We start from the raw sequence: 18,896 nt of genomic DNA, 5'->3' as shown, positions 1-18,896 counted from the left end.
TAGAAACCGCAGGATGCTGATGCCCCCGGAGCCCCCGTTGGCTCGCTCGGGGAGTGAGGGCCCTGGGGGATGTGTGAGCTGTGTCTGTCTCAGCAAGTCTGGCTTCCCTGGGGCCTGGGAGAGGACACTGAGGGCTTGCTGTCCCCATGTGGGGGTTGCAAGGTGAACCTCTCAGGAGCTCCTCCCTCCTGTCTAGGGGGTCTCCCCTCTCTCCCCCCACCTTGCTGGGGTGACGGGGAGGCCTGGGGGGCCCCAAGATTCTCTGAGGCCTGGGGGCTGGTCTGGCCGGCAGGGTCAGGAAGTGAAGGACTGGCATGGGGGAGGGAGGGGAGGACTGGAAAGTGCATTCCAGGAGGGTGACACAGCCTGCGGCCTTGGGGCGGGGCGGGACCAGGCTGGGCTGCCCTTCTTGGGAAGGTCCCTGGGATCCAGCTCCCCAGGGAGGCAGATAAGACGGGTGGGGCCTGGCTGCATGGGAAGAGGAAATTCCAGGCCTGGGACAGCTGCTGCTGTCCTTCAAGGCTGGATTGAAATGCCGCCTCCTCCCGGAAGCCTTCTCAGATTCCTCTGCAGCCCCTGGACAAAGGGCGCCTCCTCCAGGGACCCTGGCTTCCCTGGGCTCTGGTCTGGTCAGCCCCGTGCTGGGCCCTCCATGGCCCTGATCCACTGCAGCTCAGTGCACCCCTGCTGTGTGCCCTGGAACCTAAGCAGGGCCTGGCCGGGCCACCTACACCCACAGAGCTGGGGTGGGTGTGTTCCCTGCACCCAAGCCCCACGGCCAGGCATGGAGGGAGGGGGTGTATGAGTGAGGGCCACGGCCTGGTAGGGGGAGTCGGTGGTATCCTGCACTGGGTTTCCTGGTGCTTCCTGTGCCCAGCGCTGTTTCGAGCCCTCTGCATGGATGAACTCAGTCTCTGTTCCTGGTTCCCCTGGAGTGTAGGTAAATCAGCCCCGTTTTACAGCCGAGGACACTGAGGGCAGTTGTGGTAAGGCCAGGTCCCTGGCAGTGCCTCTCCCACCTGGGGCAACCTGGGAGCTGGGTGTCTTTTTTGGGGGGGAAACCCCTCAGGAGAGTGAAAGCCAGGCTCGCTGTCCCTGGGGGCTTCCACCGCTATGAAGGGGTGTATCCCCGGCCCCTGAACAAGACCCCCCTCCACCACACCCAGGCCCCCTCGGTCGCCGCTTCCCCGGCTCGGCAAGGCTCCATGGAGCCCACTTCGGGGAAGTGAATATGGATGAGTTTAGGCCCCCGAAAGTCTCCCGAGCAGAGGCTGGTGGTGCCCAGTGGTGATAACCACCCCCGCCCCCCATGTACCAGGCACTGGCATTGGCTCATTTCATCCTCACCACAGCCCGAAGTCAAGGGGGGCTGCCAGCCTCCAGGTGGGCCCTGAGGTCCCACCTCCCGATGTCTGTGCCCTCTGGAGCCCCTCCTGCATTGACAGGGTCCATGCTGGAGTGGGGCCCCCCAGAGTGGTCAGACAAGACACGGGGGCTTTGGCCTTTGCTGTTTGGGTCTCTTGCTACCCGGGAAGCCAACCGCCGTGCTACGAGGACACTCACAACAGTAGCTGCGGGGCGAGAGACCCACGCCTCCTAACAACCACGGCCTGGCCCACGGGATCCCGGGGAAGCTGTTTCTGAGTTCCTGACCTACGACATCGTGAAGTCATGAATTTGTTTTGTTTTTGTTTTTTGAGGCAGGGTCTGGTTCTGTTGCCCAGACTGGAGCACAATGGTGCAGTCACGGCTCACTGCAAGCTCCACCTCCCGGGCCCAAGCCGTCTTCCCACCTCATCCTCCCAAGTAGCTGAGACTCTAGGCACGCACCACCACGCCTGGCTAACTTGGTAATTTTTTGTAGAAATGAGGTCTCTCTATGTTGCTCAAGCTGGACTCAACCTCCTAGGCGCACGTGATCTCCCACCTCGGCCTCCCAAAGCGCTGGGATCACAGGCATGGGCCATGGTGCCCTCCACGAGTCTTCACTGTTGGGTTGAGACTCTGCGTTTGGAGGTAGTTGTAGTTTATCAGGCAGCAACAGGGAACCATGGCAGTGAATGTTACATCATCTCTGGGATACTAAGGATAAGTGTGGTTGTCATCCAGGAACTCATCCAGGAACAGGCTAAAAGGAGATTCTGGACCCCGGGCCGTCAGGGCTGAGTGACCCTCATCTGTGGGACCTCACAGCCTCTCTGGAATTCCAGGATCTCTGTCGGACACTCTGGGTGACACCCCGCAGTTCCTGGAGGCCCCTCCAGCCTGGTTTCACACAGGGCCTCGCTGACGGGCCAGAAGACCGCGATGGCTTTGAAAAGCGAGAGCGGGCAGCGCTGCCTCCTGAGGGTTCTCTAGGGACCGGGCCGGGCCGGCTTGGGCCTAGGCCAGACCTAGCCCCTGAGGTTTGCTAATGGAAAGTGGGTCTGGGCTCTGCCCCCATCAGCTCCTCCAACAAGAGCCCGGGTTGGGGAGGACAGAATTATTTATAACCTGTGGACTGCCAGGGAAGGGCTCTGTAACTCAGGGAGGGCCCCAGACTTGGCAAGGGTGGTGCCTTCAGGAGCCAAGCCCCTCACCTCTCCTGCCAGGGGCTCCTTTTAGCGTCTTAAGGTGGATCTCCCCATTCCCTGGGCTTTTTGGGTAGCCAGGGAGCAGAGCTGTTACCTGACTGGCTTAGGTTTTTGCTTTTTTTTTTTTTTTTTGAGATGGAGTCTCCCTTTTGTCGCCCAGGTTGGAGTGCAGGGGCGTGATCTCGGCTCACTGAAACCTCTGCCTCCCGGGTTCAAGCGATTCTCCCACCTCAGCCTCCTGAGTAGCTGGGATTACAGGCGTGAGCCACCACGCCCGGCTAATTTTGTATTTTTAGTAGAGACGGGGTTTCTCCGTGTTGGTCAGGCTGGTCTTGAACTCCCAACCTCAGGTGATTCGCCTGCCTCGGCCTCCCAAAGCGCTGGGATTACAGGTGTGAGCCACCGTGCCCTGCCGACTGGCTTAGGTTTTAAAATTAAGGCTCACTCTAGGACCGTAGGGAGCCAGGGAGAAGGCTGAAGGGAGGCCACAGACAGGTATCCTGGGAGAAGAGGTGGGACCAGGTGGAGGTTCTACCTGGTTAGGTTTGGGAGAGGCTCAGAGGTTGAGTCAACAAGGGCTCCCCAGACCAGAGGTACCAGGTGAGGGGGAAGGTGCAGGCTGGCTGCCCCTTGCTGGCCTGGGCAGCTGGGAGGTGGTGTCATCGTTGTCTGGGGGACAAAGCTGGGGCTGTGGGTTTGGCGCTCTGTTTGGGCCATCTTGATATCAGCTTGTCTATAGACACCCATGCAGAGGTGTTGAGCAGAGCTGGACCCGAGTCCAGGTGTCAGGACGGAGGGAGCATTGCCCCCATGAAAAGATGGCTGAGTGAGCTCTGGGCTCTCCTGGGTGAAGAGGAGCCGGGCCGGGTACCGTGGCTCACACCTGGAATCTCAGCACTGTGGGAGGCCTAGGCGGGAGGATCACTTGAGCCCAGGAATTCAAGACCAGCTGGGCAACACAGTGAGACCCTAACTTTACAGAACATACCAAAATTAGCCGGGTGTGGTGGCTTGCACCTGTAATCCCTGCTACTTGGGGGGCTGAGGTGGGAGCATCACCTGAGCCTGGGAGGTGGTAGTCGCCGTGAGCTGTGGTTCAACCGCTAGTTCTGCAGCCTGGGGAACAGAGCAAGACCCTGTCTCACAAGATAAAAATAAAACAATAAAGAAAAGAGGAGGAGCCCAGGAAGGCGATGGGAAGGAGTGGCTGGGGTTGACTCCAGAACACAGGGCTGGGGGTCCTGGAACAGGAGAAGAAGGCACGTCGGGGGGCAGGTGTGTGACACTGCGGCAATGTCACGTCAGATAAGGAGAGAGAACTGAGCAGAGGAGTCAGCGCCGGTGAGGCCGTGGCACGCCTCACAACGGGAGATCCGTGGGTTGGACGGCAGTTCAGGCATGGACATCTCAGCCTCTGGCCAAGTACTGTGTTCTGAGAAAGCTTCATTGATCTTACCAGTAGGCAGACGGGGTGGTTCTCACTCTTTCTTGCTGACGTGAATCAGGGCTCTCCAGCAGCTCCTGGCAGCCATCTTGTCACCATGAGGGAACCCAAGAGGAGTGCAGAGATGCAGAGCTGGACCCTTGATCGGACCCCTCCTGAATCCCACCTCTGGGCTTCCCAGTAAGATCCCTGACTGTTTGGGTTGAGTCGCATGGGCTGAAAGAGACAGTCTGTCCGACAGGCAGGTTAAATCCCTGGTTCATGTGTTTGTCACTCAACCTCACCTTCTAGACAGCCAGTCCCATTAGGGCGGGACTGTGTTCCTTCTGTATCTCCTGACTAGAACGGGGTGCACACGGAGTACACAGTACGTGCAAAATAAATACTGTTGCATGCAGCCGGGTGCAGTGGCTCACTCCTGTAATCCCAGCACTTTGGGAGGCTGAGACAGGAGGATCACTTGAGGCCAGAAATTGGAGACCAGCCTGGGCAACTTAGCCAGATCCTGTTGCTACAAAAACTTAAAAAGAAAATACTGTTGAATGAAAGTGTCTTAAGTCACACTATCAAAACAAGTGGGGGTGGGGGAGAGAGAGACAGAGAGGCAAAGAGAGAGAGAGAGAAATGGAGAGATGGAGAGAGACAGAGATAAACAGAACAGGGAGAGAGAGACAGAGACAGACATGGGGTGAGATGGAGAGAGAGGGAGACAGAAACAGAGATACAGAGATAGCGAGATGAGGGGGGAGACAGAGAGACAGGCCCTCTCTGATAATCCCACCCAGAAGTTTACAATCAGCAGATCTAGGGATCATTTCGGACCCCAGAGTTTGCTGTGTGGATTATTTCGGATTTCGAGGGGGAGGGGTGCACTGTGATCCTGGCTGCAGCTGAGGGCTTGGAAGGTCTGACTTGTGCTAGGTGGGGTCACCGGGCACCTGCGGTGCAGGGGGCTGGCTGCTGTCCAGCCCAACAGATGAGGCTGTGAAGAGCAGGGTGCTGACCTGGCTCCTGCCCCACCAGGGTGGGGCGGAATCACTCCTGTTCACTGGGCACCTGCTGTGTGCCAGGCAGTGGGTCTGTGCAGTCCTCATCACACGCAGCCCTCTCCCCCAGGCCAGGGCGAGTGCCGGCTGCCCTGGGCTATGCACCAGGCCTGTGCTGCGCCTGTCGTGGTGTTCCCGTAAACAGCCGTCACGAGCAGCCACGTGGGCTGCATTTCGTCTTATCACCTTTAGGCCACGGGGGCTCAGAGAGTAAAGTAACCCATCCGAGGTGCACAGCGGCCAGCGGCAGAGTTGCCGCCTCCCTCCCTCCCTCCCTCCGCCCACGTTGGGTGCCCAGCGGGACTGGACGTCACGGGCAGTGGGGGAAGCCTAGTTTCTGCCATTTCCACGCAGGGGCAGGGGGATACTCGCCTGTGCTATCCCACCAGAGGGGAGCCTCCGCCACAGCCCAGAGGTGCACCTCGGGTCACAGCGAGGCGAGGATAAGATTATCTGATGTCCTTTGCTCTCTCCTGTCCAGAAAAACAGCCCCAGGCCAAAATGGCTTCTCCAGTGGTCCAGACAGGGAGGGACCTCAGAGCTCACCCACTGCTCACCACTCGCTCAAAGGCCAGGGGACGAGACCTCAAGGAGGAAGAGTGTGCCGAGGTCACTCAGAGTGGAGGTTGGAGCCCCGGGTCTCTCCCACCCCACTCCTCAGTGCTCCAGTTACGTGCTCGCCAGCTAAGTCTGGGGTCACCGTTGCCAGGGGTCACAGGTCGCCCAGCCGGGACAGTGCGGGAGCTGCAGCTGGGTGAGGACAGAGAAGTCCCCTCGGGCAGGCCTGGGAAGGGAGGGGCGTGGTGTTCTCTTCTGCCTGCTGGGGGCCATTTCTCACTGGTGACCCTAGGAGCCCTGGGTGCTGTGTCCAGACCCGGCCAATCAGACCATTGTCCCCCACCATGGTCACTGACCTGGGGCAGCACAAGCCCAGACTTAGCCAGCGAGATGCAGTCTTGCAGCTCTGAGTCTGGGGCAGCGAGGGTGTCAGTCTTCCATCCAGCTGCCGTGAAAGGGAGATGAGCGCAGGACATAGCACCAAAGACATGGGCCGAGAGCCCTGATCCAGCCATGCCTGAAGCTGCTCACTCCAAGAGTCTGGGGCAGCGAGGGTGTTAGTCTGCCGTCATGTTGCTGTGAAAGGGATATGAGCACAGGACATAGCACCAAAGACGTGGGCCAAGTGCCTGATCCAGCCATGCCTGAAGCCGCTCACTCCAAGAGTCTGGGGCAGTGAGGGTGTTAGTCTGCCATCATGCTGCTGTGAAAGGGAGATGAGGGCAGGAGACAGCTCTGAAGACATGGGCCGAGAGCCCTGATCCAGCCATGCCTGAAGCTGCTCACTCCTGAGCCTGACAGGTACGTGGACCAATGCATCCTCCTGCTTCCTTGGGCCAGAATGCTTTGGGTTCTTGTCATTACAGCCAAGAGTCGTGATGTCTAAGGATAGACCCACGCGGGGTGGGCTGTGACTTTCTCTCTTCCTGTCTGGAAACTCACAGATGGGAGATGATGGGCAGCCGGGTCCTCCTGCACGAGGCTAAGCAGTCAGGCCATCGGCCCCTAAGGCAGCACGTCAGCAGCAAGGACTCAGGAGATCCCCCGTCTGGCCTCTCCCCCTGAGCTCCCAGGCCAGGGCTGCCGCGGGCACGGACGTCGACGGGGCTCCTCACCTGCTCGCCGGAGCTCGATCTTGCACCTGCAGGGCCGACTGGGGAGTCCTGTCTGGCTTAGAACACCTGCGCACGTCGGGTCCTGTTTGGGAGTCAGAGAGACGGTGTCTCCGTGTCCCACTGGTTGGCACCATGCTGGATGTACACAGTCCCATCTGCCGCAGGAACGTGAATGTGGTCCTGGCGGGCACTGGGGCTGGAGAACCAGCTCCCACCTGCTTCTTGCTTGGGCTGAGGGGAAAGACCAGACAGCCACAGAGTGGGCACGGGGCTAGGGGCTCCCCTCCCTGACTCTCACCTCCTCTCTCTCTCTGTCTCTCTTACCTCCTGTCTCTCTCTCTCACCTTCTCTTTCTCTTTTACCTCCTCTCTCTCTTATCCCCTCTCCTGTCTCTCTGTCTCACCCCCTGCCTCGTGGCTCACCTGTCCCCCTCACCTCCCCCGTCTCCTCCTCTCTCTCTGTCTCATCCCCCGCCTCGTGGCTCACCTGTCCCTCTCACCTCCCCCATCTCCTCCTCTCTCTGTCTCATCCCCTGCCTCGTGGCTCACCTGTCCTCCTCCCCTCCCCTGTCTCCTCCTCTCTCTCTGTCTCACCCCACCCCGGGGCTTACTTCCTCCATCTCCTCTCTCTCTGTTTCACCCCCAGCCTCGTGGCTCACCTCCCCGCTCACCTCCTTTTCCTCTTCTTCAGTTTACTGTCTCCCTACCAACTCTCAGCTCCTTTTTCCTCAGCATGGTTTGGTGCCCACCCCAGGGAGTTCGGAGTCTGTTTCACAAGAAAGCCATTTGCCTCCACACCTCACTTGGCCCCCAAGGGCAGTGTGGGTGAAGCAGTCTCTCTCAGTCAGGAAGAGGAGTCACCCAGACACTCCAGGCTCCCCTGTGGCCAGCCCACCTCGCCATGGCACCATCACAGGACAGCCACGCCCCCAGTCAGCTGACCCGCTGAGGCCCGGCCTGCCCCTGCCCAGCCCGGCTCCCAGGCCTGGGGAAACAGGGTCCAGGCTGGTGGCAAGTCTGCGGGGCTGGGGGGTGAGGGGGGTCTTCAGTACCGCTTCTGTTTTTCTCATCACAGCAACACTGGAACGGCGGTCATCACATCCCAGGTGGGTAAACTGAGGTTCAGGTCCACAGTGTGAGTTGCTTGAAGTCACACAGTCAGCAGGAGGTCAACTCTGAAGTCCAGCTCTGCCAGCCCAGAAATGGTGGTGGGAGCCGGCCTGTGTGGTCAGGGGCGCCCCCAGGTAGCACCGTCCGTTCAGAGGGCGCCCAGGGGCCAGAGCCGGGCAGGACCCACCGGGCACACAGCCCCACCAGAGCCACAGCTTCTCACACCCCAGCGCCTCTTATAAAAGAGAAGCAACAGTGTTTCTGTGGCCGGGCGCAGTGGCTCACGCCTGTAATCCCAGCACTTTGGGAGGCCAAGGTGGGTGGATCACGAAGTCAGGAGATCAAGACCATCCTGGCTAACACGGTGAAACCCCGTTTCTACAAAAAATACAAAAAATTAGCCGGGCGTGGTGGCAGCGCCTGTAGTCCAGGCTACTCTGGAGGCTGAGGCAGGAGAATGGTGTGAACCCGGGAGGTGGAGCTTGCAGGGAGCAGAGATCGCACCACTGAACTCCAGCCTGGGGGACAGAGCGAGACTCCGTCTCAAAACAAACAAACAAACAAACAAAACCCAGAAGCAACGGCATTTTTTAGAGAAGTAACATTAACACATCACAGACCATCCGGACGCTGGGTGTGGAGGAAACCTGACAAAAGCCGCCGCAAGCTCTGATGCCTCAGTGGGCAGTGTCGTGTGGCACACAGAGGACAGGGGAGCGCCGGGAGGCCATGGAGAAGAACAGGGCGTGGAAGCTCTAAGCCCGGGGCTAGGAGGCTGTCTTTCTGTCCACCCATAAATGGAGCCGCCATTTCCAACAGCGAGAGAAGGGGTAAGAACACAAGGGCCATTTGTGGCTGGGATTTTATTTTATTTTATTTATTTTCTGGCATCTGGATCTCAGAGCACCTGGGATCTTAGGTTGTTCCCGGTTGTTGCTGTTTTAAATCGTGCTGCTCTGAGCCCTTGAAGCAAACGTGTCGTTTTCTTAGGCTGGGTGCCCGGATGTGGGATTACAGGGTCAGGGGCCGCGGCCACACTGATGGCTCCTGGTGCCAAATTGCCTTCAGGTTGGCTTGTGACTGCCGGAAGCTCAGAAAGTAACGTGTGCTGCCTGGGCCTCTCCCGGGGTGCAGCGGTGGGGGTGGGGGTGGGGGTGGGGTCCGTGGTTGGTGGTGAAGGAAAACATCCTTCTGTGTTTCTTCCCAGCTGTGATTCTCCTGCACATCGTCAGTGGTTTTCTGAGCATGAGCAGAGACCCCGACAGATAAATGTGCTTTAAAAATTTGGCAAACATATCATTCTACGTATGCAGATAAGAACACAGGGACACTGGAAATTAAGTGTCCCACAAAACTGAAGGATTCCATTTGTTTAGATTTTTAAATTTTTACAAGATCTTTTGATTGTCTACACTGTCAATCCCAATTGTCTTTTTTTTTTTTTTTTTTTTTTTAACTTAAAACATGAAATGCCAGGCGCGGTGACTCACGCCTGTCATCCCAACACTTTGGGAGGCCGAGGTGGGTGGATCACCTGAGGTCAGGAGTTCGAGACCAGCCTGACCAACATGGAGAAACCCTATCTCTACTAAAAATCCAAAATTAGCCGGGCACGGTGGCGGGTGCCTGTAATCCCAGCTACTCGGGATGCTGAGGCAGGAGAATCACTTGAACCCGGGAAGCGGAGGTTGCGGTGAGCCGAGATCGCGCCATTGCACTCCAGCCTGGGTGACAAGAGTGATACTCTGTCCCAAAAAATAAAATAAAATAAGATAAAACAATAAAGGCTTGGAGAGCCTTTTTAAAATAATAATAATAATAATAAAACATGAAACATAACACTCCTAGTCTTTTATTTGGGGTTTGCTCTATGCCTTCTAAGTTCTGAACGTTCTCTCCATTTTAGAAGTTTGATAAACTGTGGGAAAACTGGGAAATAGGAATTAGCTTTTTTTCACCACTTTTTGTTTTAAAAACTTCAGTTTTACAGAAAAGTCATAAGAATAGTACAATGAACAGCTGTATACCCCTCACCTCATTCACCTGTTGTCCCCATTTTATCTCTCATTTCTGTCCATATCTATCTCTATATTTATCTACCTATATCTATCACTCTACCATCCATCCATCCATCCACCCACCTATCATCTATCCGTCCATCCACTCATCCATCCGTCCATCCATCCATCCACCTACCCATCTATCATATATCCATCCATCCATCTTCTATCCATTCATCTACCCATCTATCCATCATCTATCCTTCCCTCCATCATCCATCTATCCATCCATCATCTATCAGTCCCTCCATCCCTCCACCCATCTATCACCTATCCATCCATCATCCATCTATTCATCCATTATCATCTACCCATCCATTCGTCATCTATCTATCTATCCATCAATCCATCTTGTATCCATTCATCCACCCATTTATCCATCGTCTACCCATTCCTCCATTATCTATCCATCAATTCATCCATCATGTATCTGTCCATCCATCCATCATCCATCCATCCATCCATCATCCATCCATCCATCCATCATCTATCAATCTCTCCATCTACCATGTATCCATCCATCCATCCGTCTATCATCTATCTATTCATCCATCATCCATCCATTCATCCATCCATCATCTACCCATCTGTCCATCATCTATTTCTTCATCACTTATCCATCTATCCATCCATAATCCATCCCTCCATTCATTCATCTATGCATCCATTCATCCACCATGTATCCATTCATCCATTCATTATGTATCTATCTGTCTATCTATCTATCCATCATCCATCATCTATCCATCCATTATCTATCCATCCATCCATCATCTATCTATTCATCCATCCATCATCTATCCATTCATCCATTCATCATCTACCCACCTGTCCATTATCTATTCTTTCATCACCTATCTATCTTTCCATCCATAATCCATCTCTTCATTCATTCATCTATGCATCCATTCATCCACCATGTATCCATTCATCCATTCATTATGTATCTATCTGTCTATCTATCTACCCATCCACCTCTCTATCTATCCATCCATCATCCATCATCTATCCATCCATTATCTATCCATCTATCCATCCATTTATCATCTATGTATCCATCCATCCATCATCTGTTGATCTCTCCATCCATCATCCATCCATCTATCCTTCATCCATCCACCCGTCATCTATCTATACATCCATCATATATCCATCTATCATCTCTCCATCCTCCATCATCTTTCCATCCCTCCATCCCTCGTCTATCCATTCATTCATCCATCATCTACCCATCCATCCATCATCTATTGCTTCATAAACTATCTACCTATCCACCTGTAATCCATCCCTCCATTCATCCATCCATCATCTACCTATCTGTCCATCATCTATTCTTTCATCACCTATCCATCTATCCATCCATAATCCATCCCTCCATTCATTCATCCATGCATCTATTCATCCAGCATGTATCCATCCATCCATTCATTATCTATCTATCTGTCTATCTATGTACCCATCCACCTCTCTATCTATCCATCCATCCATCATCCATCATCTATCCATTCATCATCTATCCATCTATCCATCCATTTATCATCTATCTATCCATCCATCTATCCATCATCTGTTGACCTCTCCATCCATCATCCATCCATCTATCCTTCATCCATCCACCCATCATTTATGTATACATCCATCATATATCCATCTATCATCTCTCCATCCTCCATCATCTTTCCATCCCTCCATCCCTCATCTATCCATTCATCCATCCATCATCTACCCATCTATCCATCATCTATTCCTTCATAACCTATCTACCTATCCACCCATAATCCATCCCTCCATTTGTCCATCCATCATCTATCCATCTGTCCATCATCTATTCTTTCATCACCTATCCATCTATCCATCCGTAATCCATCCCTCCATTCATTCATCTATGCATCTATTCATCCACCATGTATCCATCCGTCCATTCATTATCTATCTATCTATCTATCTATCTATCTATCTATCTATCTATCCATCTATTATCTATCTATCCACCCATCATCCATCATCTATCCATCCATTATCTATCCATATATCCATCCATTTATCATCTATCTATCCATCCATCATCCATCCATCATCTGTTGATCCCTCCATCCATCATCCATCATCCATCCTTCGTCCATCCACCCATCATCTATCTATACATCTGTCATATATTGATTTATTATCTATCCATCCTCCATCATCTTTTTGTCCCTCCATCCATCATCCATCCACTCATTCATCCATCATCTACCCATCCATTTATCATCTATTCCTTCATAACCTATCTATCCACCCATAATCCATCCCTCCATTCATCAATCTATGATCTACCCATCTGTCCGTCATCTATTCTTTCATCACCTATCCATGTATCCATCCATAATCCATCCCTCCATTCATTCATCTCTGCATCCATTCATCCATCATGTATCCATCCATTCATCATCTCTCTATCCATCCATCCATCATCTGTCATCAGTCCATCCATTATATATCCATCCATCTATCCATTTATCATCTATCCGTCCATCATCCATCCTTCCATCATCTGTTGATCCCTCCATCCATCATCCATCCACCCATCATCTATCTATACATACATCATATATCCATTTATCATCTATCTATCCTCCATCATCTTTCCCTCCCTCCATCCATCGTCTATCCATCCATTCATCCATCACCCATCCATCCATAATCCATTCATCCCTCCACCCATCATCCGTCTATCATCTTTTTTTGTTTTTTTGAGATGGAGTCTCACTCCATCACTCACGCTGGAGTGCAGTGGTGTGATCTTGGCTCACTGCAACCTCAGCTTCCTGGGTTCAAGCAATTCTCCTGCATCAGCCTCCTGAGTAGCTGGGATTACAGGCACATGTCACCATGCCCAGCTAATTTTTGTATTTGTAGTAGAGTCAGGATTTGGCCATGTTGATCAGGCTGGTCTCAATCTCCTGGCCTCAAGCGATCTACTCACTTCAGTCTCCCAAAGTACTGGGATTACAGGCGTGAGCCACTGCGCCGGGCCCATTCATCATCTTTTCATTCATTCATTCATTAATCATCCATTCGTCTATCCATCATCTATCCATTTATCCATCTATCCATCCATCCATTCATGCATCATCCATCCATCATTTATCCATTCATCATCTATCCATCCATTCGTCCATCATCCATCCATACATCCATTCATTATCTATCATCCATTCATTCATCATCTGTCTATACATCCATCACCTATACATCCATATTTCCATTCATCTATCCATCCCTCTATCAATCATCTATCTATTCATCATTTATCTATCTATCCATCATCTATATTCCCCTCCCAACCATTTGAAAACAAACTGCAAACATCATGACACTTTACCCCAACTGCCATGGCATCACAAGGAGGTCCTACTGCACCACCATCACACCATCAGCACACCCAAAGGACTCAACAGTGATACAATAAAGTAATCTAATATTTCCCCAGTGGTCCCAATCAGTCTTTGAGTTGCCTGCTGGTTTAAATGTGGGAGTCCATCAAGAATGGAACATGGCATTGAGTTGTCAGGTCTTTTAAGTCCCTGTTAGTCTAGAACGGTCACCCTCTGGTGTTTTCCTCATGGCAATGATGCTTTTGCAGGTCAGACCAGGTGTTAAGTGGAATGTCTCTTAGTCTGGGCTGTCTCCTTGTTTCCTTGAGGTCAGATCAGGGCTAAACATCTTTGGCAGGAATGCAGCAGGGGATGTGTGCCTATCCTTGCTTCACGTGGTACAAGTTTGTCCCTGAACCCTTTTTTTAAAATAACAACTTAATTTTTTAATATATCTGAAGTTATTTAGTGTGGGGTAAAGTGAGGATTTCACCAGATTGGTTTTTTTTAGAACAGTTTCAGCTGCATTTAACACACAATCCTTTCAATGTCTTTTAAAATTCTTCATCTACAACAGAGCCTTTTCTGGGGTCTCTGGTCACATGGGTGCCATGCTGTTTTGATTATTGTGGCTCTAAAATATGGTTGGCTTTGTGGTGGTTCATGCCTCTAATCCCAGCACTTTAGGAGGCTGAGGCAGGCAAATCACTTGAGGCCAGGAGTTCAAGACCAGCCTGGCCAACATGGCAAAACCCTGTTTCTACTAAAAATATAAGAATTAGCCAGGTGTGGTGACACACTCCTGTAGTCCCAGCTATTTGAGAGGTTGAGGTGGGAGAATCACTTGAAGCTGGGAGGTAGGGATTGCAGTGAGCTGAGATCATGCCCCTGCACTCCAGCCTGGATGATAGAGAGATACCCTGTCTCAAATGAATAAATAAAAATACAATATGCTTAACCTTCCTCCTCCCCCTCCCACCCCTATACTTTCTTTGTTCTAGATGTTTCTGTGCTTTCCTTGTGCACATGCATGTGGCTTTCTGGCTGTCCCTCTGTCCGGCCTTGACAGGCCACTTCCTTTCTCTGCCTCATGAGCTCAGGTCCCCTCTGCCTCGGCCCTGCTGGTGAAAGTCAGATTTGTGCCTCTGCTCAAAGGAGGTGCTGATCACCCCGATTTGGGGTCTTTTCCATGGGGCAGGGCCGATGTCTCATCCTCTTCCCTCAGCAGAGGCTGAGGAAGGTCAGGGGCATGGGGGCTTGGCCTGGCTCCTTCGCCTCTCCCGATGTCTAACCTGCACCTTTTGACGGGGGTGAGGTCCTCAAAACCGGATGGAATGAGGGACCACAGGCTGCTCCCAACCCATCTGCGGTCACAAGAGGAACAGAGGCTGGGGGCAGCACCCAGGGGAAGAGCTCTGGGCTTTAACTGGGTGACCCCAGTGACCCCAGTGACCTGCCGGATGATTCAGGCCCACGCCTGCCCCACCTTGGAACCTGGAATTCATATCCAACATGCAGGAACTTGGGACTTGAGTCTGAAGCCCTTGGGTGTGGGAGGGGTTTGTGGCTTTGGCCTGGGAGGGGCCGTGGTCACTAAACTTCAGGCTCCCTAACGCCCTCACTCCCTAGCCCTGCTCTGCCTGGCTCCTTCTCAAAGCTCAGTCTGCCCAGCCAAAACATCTACTAGGAAAACGTCTCTTCCCAGCCAGACCTCCACCTGCAGGGGTTGAAGAGAGGAAGGGAGAGGAGGGGGCGAGGCAGGGAGCGACAGGGAGAGCAGAGACCCCTGAGGACCTGTTCTCGCCCACTCCCTTCCAGCTGCCCTGTGGGGTGACTCTGTTTCTATGGGAGCCACCTGGGTCTGTATTTCTGTGTCTCTCTGCCGAATCCCACAGCTCCCAGGCAAATGGCAGGCCCCAGAGAACAGAGATCTAGGTTCAAATCTCACCACCACCACTACTTGTAATGCCAACCTCCTCACCTGTACAACGCAGGTGTCAGATATAATGACCTTCATTTTTAGGTGAGATCAAGATGCTTCCCTGGTTTTCTCTCACTGCACAGGACGGGAGATGCCCCCTGTGAACCCCAGGTGGCTGCCAACGGGAACTCTGGAACAGGGAAGGATCTGTGGGGACGGATGGCGGGGAGACGGGGCTGACTCAGCTTCCGAGTTGCTTTCTTGCTGTTTTAAGGGCCAGACCCAGTGGAGGCAAGGAGCATAGCCTGAAATAGTGACAGTGGGAGTGTTTACACCCCAGCAATTGGCAAGTGCTAAGAATCGAGTGTCTGCAGCTGCCAGGAACCTGCTGAGCCTTTCAGAAGCCTTACCACATGCATTCTTCTTAACGGTCTCCACTGCAGCCATCTGGAAGCCCAGACCCTCATATCTCACCCAGATGACTGCACACCTCCCTATCCTCCTGCAGCCCCTTCTCCATGAGGGAGCCCCGTGAAACCACCAAGCAGTGTTAGAACCTGCCTGTGCACACCTTGGCACTCCCTCTGTCTGGGATGGAGTTTCTGCGTCCCCTACTCCAGAGTCCAGGAGGGCTGGGGACAGCTTAGGCTGAGAGTGTACAGAGGCGTGGTGCTGTGCACAGGTACTGCTAGACTGGAAAGGGTGTATTGCCTCCACTGTGGGCGTGGGAGCACGCACACAAAGCCCTCTGCCATCCCAGAGGCAGCTTGACCCTGGAGGCCTCCATGCTGTGAGGAAGCCCATGCTGGCTCCCAACAGGCCACGAGACAGAGTTGAGCCCACCTGAAAGTGGGGGATGCTGGCCAGCCCCCCGTTCCCCAAAACCCACCAGCTCTGACCGTAGCTACAGGACAGATCCGGAGCCTGAACCTGCTGGCTGAGTCCATCTTGAATTCAGAATGTGAGAAATCGAGAGAGAATAACATGATTATTGTTCTTTTATTTATTTAGTTTTGAGACAGAGTCACTCTGTCACCCAGGCTGAGTGGAGTGGTAGGATAATAGTTCACTGCAGCCTCAAACTCTTGGGCTTAAGCGATCTTCCTGCCTTCGTCTCCCAAGGACCTGGGAACTTAGGCACATGCCACCATGCCTGGCTAATTTTTAGAGTTTTAGGAGAGACAGCGTCTTGCTATGTTGCCCAGGCTGATCTCGAACTCCTGGGTTGAAGCGATCCTCCTGCCTTGGCCTCCCTCCTAAAGTGCTGGGATGACAGACGTGGGCCACTATGCCCGGCCCTGTCTTCCTTTATGCCACGACATTTTGTGTTCCTGCCCGAAGCCCTCCAATGGCTTCCACTGCCCCTAGAATAAAATCCAGAGCCTTCCTTTGGTCCCAAGGCCAAGCGATCTGCCTCGTTGTTCCGTGAACAAGCCACACTGGTTCTCGCCCTCGGGCCTTTGCACCTGCTTTGTCGTGTCTGCCTGAAATGCCTGACCTAGATGTTCTAGATGTTCTCAGTCGGCTTCTTCTCAGACTCCTCAGACAAGGCCTTCCTGACCTGGGCCTGAAATCCTTTACCTGAAATGCTGCACCTGCGCGTATCTCTGGCTTACTGTTTCTCCTCAGAAACTGAGACCTCCGTGAGGGCCTGGTCTTAGCGCCGTGTCCTCAGCACTTAGCACAGAGCCTGGCACATAAACCTGTGTTGAAAGAATGTGTGGATATTTCCTAGAGCAACCCTCTGAGCTGGCTGTGGCCCAGAAGAACAAGACAAGCCTCCGGGAGGCTAACAGCGAAATTCATTGTAATCATGTTTATTTAACTCCATGTATCCAAAATGTTTTTTCAACCTGAAATTCATACAAAAATTCCCAATTGAGAAATTTTGCATTCTTTAGTAAGCATTTGAAACCTGGTATGCATTCTGCACTTACTGTAGTGTGCAGTTTGGACCGGCCACATCTGTCGTGCCCAGCGGCCACGCGTGGCCATCGCTCCTGGGCTGGATGGCCCTGGTCTAGCTAGACTCTCGGCTTTTGTTTCTTGAAGCTGCCAAATGTCCTTTCATGCATGTCTTCATTCACAAAATGTTCACACAACGATTGTGGGCTTGTGTGCTATTTTCAACTTCACTTCTATTTGTGTGTTTAAAAGAAAATACAATGATTTAATAGGGAGTTAAAACAACATGGAGAGAGAGCCTTCCCACCCTGCTGGCGGCCGGCGGGGGTTATCTACGTTTCTGGAGAGTGTGAACTGGAAAGGCCTGATCCCTAGGCGCTGGGGGCCTGAGATAATGACTTAATTAACGCCTGCGCTGGGCAGTTTTGATCTTCAAGGAGTCCAGCCCACTTGGCTGGGGTTGCTTTTGGATTAATTGCCTAGAACGGAGAAAGCCTTGCCCAGAGATAAAGGGAAACGGGTTTCGTCATTACAAATTGTTCTGAAATCTGCCCTGGCACTGGGGAGCAGCAGCCAGGATTTGGGTGCCCAGCTGGCCCCCCTACCCCCAACCCAGGTGCAGGCAGGTGGTCAACAGTGCCCTTGCCCAGGGCACCCCAGTGCAGCTTTTCCTGGGCAGGTGGGTGGGAGGGAGGCTTCCTGAGAGTGGAGGCAGCTGGCGCAGGGACGGCTGTCCACCTCCCGCTTTTCAGATGAGGCAAGGGACACCCAGGGCAGTCTAGGGACAGATCTCACCAAGGCCAAGGTCAAGGGGCAGAGAGCAGAGGAGAGAACTTGCCTGTGCCCCCTCCTCGAACCTTGGAACTGGGGATCCGGAGTGTTGACCACAACCACTGTTCCTGGGTGGCCCCTCGCTTCTTTCCTGTTCCTGCCTGTACACCCCACGTACAAATGCCCCTGCGAATTGAGGATGGTCTATATTTACCGACGTTACAGAGGTGTCCCTGGGGTGCTCAGCACCCCTGCAAGTCCTCACTTCGCGTTGATGTGTGAGTGCCTGTGAAATTATACAAGGAAAGAGCTTAGCACCTGGCGCCATCCACGTCGCCGTAAATGTCAGACGTTACTACTACTACTAAATAACAACGACAGCGATCGCTGCGCGCCTGCTGGTGCCAAGCCCCGGAGGGACCCCGTACATGCAGCCTGGGTGGGGATGGGTATGAGGGGGCAGCGCTGGGCTCGGCAAAAGTTTTCTTCCCCTCTCCAGCCCCCTATCCTGAGGATTGGCCAAGGCCCTTCCCGCTTTCCCTGGGTGCCAGGGTCTTGGGGAGGGGCGGGAGGGAACCAGCCAGGGGCAGACGTCTGGCCACCCGCCCCTGCTGCGCGATGGCCCCCCTCGCTCGGCCTATTTGGGGCACCTGACTCACGGTAATTATGGGCCCGCGGGCACGTCGGGGCGCGCCGGGAGAGGCCGGATGCACCGGCTCCGGGGGCGACCGGACATCCCAGGCCGCCAGGTGCACCTTGCTTCCCACCAGCAGCTCCCCGCACCCGCCGGGAGCTCCCCGCTGCTTCCGCCAGGGGCCCCGGGCTCACCTCGGGGCGCCCACGGCCTCCCAGACGCGCGCCGCAACCTGGGGTGGGAATGTTTCGGGGGGCGGCGCGCGGGGCGCGTCTCCCTCCCGCACAAAGCCAGCCTCCGTCCCGGGGTCCGCGCCTCTGTCTCCTGAGCCTGGGAGGGGACGCCCGGCGGAGCTCCGAGCGCAGTGCCCACGCGATCTGGCCGCCCACGCCTCCTCCGACGCG

General features: G+C 53.7%; 1 long non-coding RNA gene across 2 annotated transcripts; it reads right to left on the bottom strand.

Moving 5' to 3' along the window:
- Nucleotides 1-16,983: 16,983 nt before the first annotated feature.
- On the bottom strand, nucleotides 16,984-18,875 carry LOC141409817 (uncharacterized). 2 transcript variants are annotated; one of them, XR_012432138.1, is made up of 3 exons: nucleotides 18,687-18,875; nucleotides 17,926-18,044; nucleotides 16,984-17,320 (listed from the first exon to the last, which is right to left on the bottom strand). It is a non-coding gene; the product is annotated as an uncharacterized lncRNA (long non-coding RNA). The 2 variants fall into 2 exon arrangements; XR_012432137.1 differs by lacking the exon at nucleotides 17,926-18,044 and adding an exon at nucleotides 18,073-18,144 and having other exon boundaries at nucleotides 17,179-17,320.
- Between the last annotated feature and the right edge of the window lie 21 nt (nucleotides 18,876-18,896).

This window comes from Macaca fascicularis, chromosome 3 (genome assembly GCF_037993035.2).
Source record: "Macaca fascicularis isolate 582-1 chromosome 3, T2T-MFA8v1.1".
Lineage (NCBI taxonomy): Eukaryota > Metazoa > Chordata > Mammalia > Primates > Cercopithecidae > Macaca > Macaca fascicularis.
Note: the sequence above shows the minus strand (reverse complement) of the source record. Positions and strands in the feature narration are given on the sequence as shown.